Raw genomic sequence first — 739 nt, 5'->3', positions numbered from 1 at the left:
GGGGGGGGACGTCGACGACGGCTGCAGCAAGGAGCCTTAAAATAGACGCCGACCCCCTTGCGGTGCCTGCACGTTGCCTAAATCGAAATGCACTACTGTCGTGCATGACTCAATATGTATTTTAAATCGGTTTAGCGATCTCGCTGGCGCATTGTGCTTAGCTTTATGGTTAAATGAAATGCCACACGTCCCGGGTAAAGGTCAAACTTCTTCTCTAATCCGCGGATCCGTGCGGCGGCTACTTAGTCTGCAGCTTCCTCCTCTGGTTTACAAAACGTGTCACTAGCGGTGATGCCGTGTGGAGATTGCAAAAAATAACCCACGGTATTTTTTTTTTTTTTTAAAAGCGCAGCCACCCCTGTTCTTTAAACACTTGTCTAATATTAGATCGCTGGCTGCTGCCAGAGCTTTATACGGCGCATTGTAAACGGTGCAGCAATACAGTGTCTTTAAAGTCTCCTTTCTACCCATGGCACAGGTCGTTGTTTTTTATAACTCGTAAATATGTACGTCGGAGGTACAAGATAAACGAGGTACCTAAACACATTCATAAGCAGCTGCCCGTATTTAAGCTTATAAATACCGTACGAGCGCTGCCCTTTAAATCAAGCTCCAGATAAGCGGGTTGAGGGCTAATCGAAGTAGATCGCTACGAGTCCCCGATTGCTTTTCACTCCTCTCGCAGGGATTTTCACAAATCTAGAAATGATCCTTTCAGTGGCCTGGAACCGGGCGGCGA

The sequence above is a fragment of the Haliaeetus leucocephalus genome, unplaced genomic scaffold (genome assembly GCF_000737465.1).
Source record: "Haliaeetus leucocephalus isolate CR32 unplaced genomic scaffold, Haliaeetus_leucocephalus-4.0 Scaffold317, whole genome shotgun sequence".
Lineage (NCBI taxonomy): Eukaryota > Metazoa > Chordata > Aves > Accipitriformes > Accipitridae > Haliaeetus > Haliaeetus leucocephalus.
Note: the sequence above shows the minus strand (reverse complement) of the source record.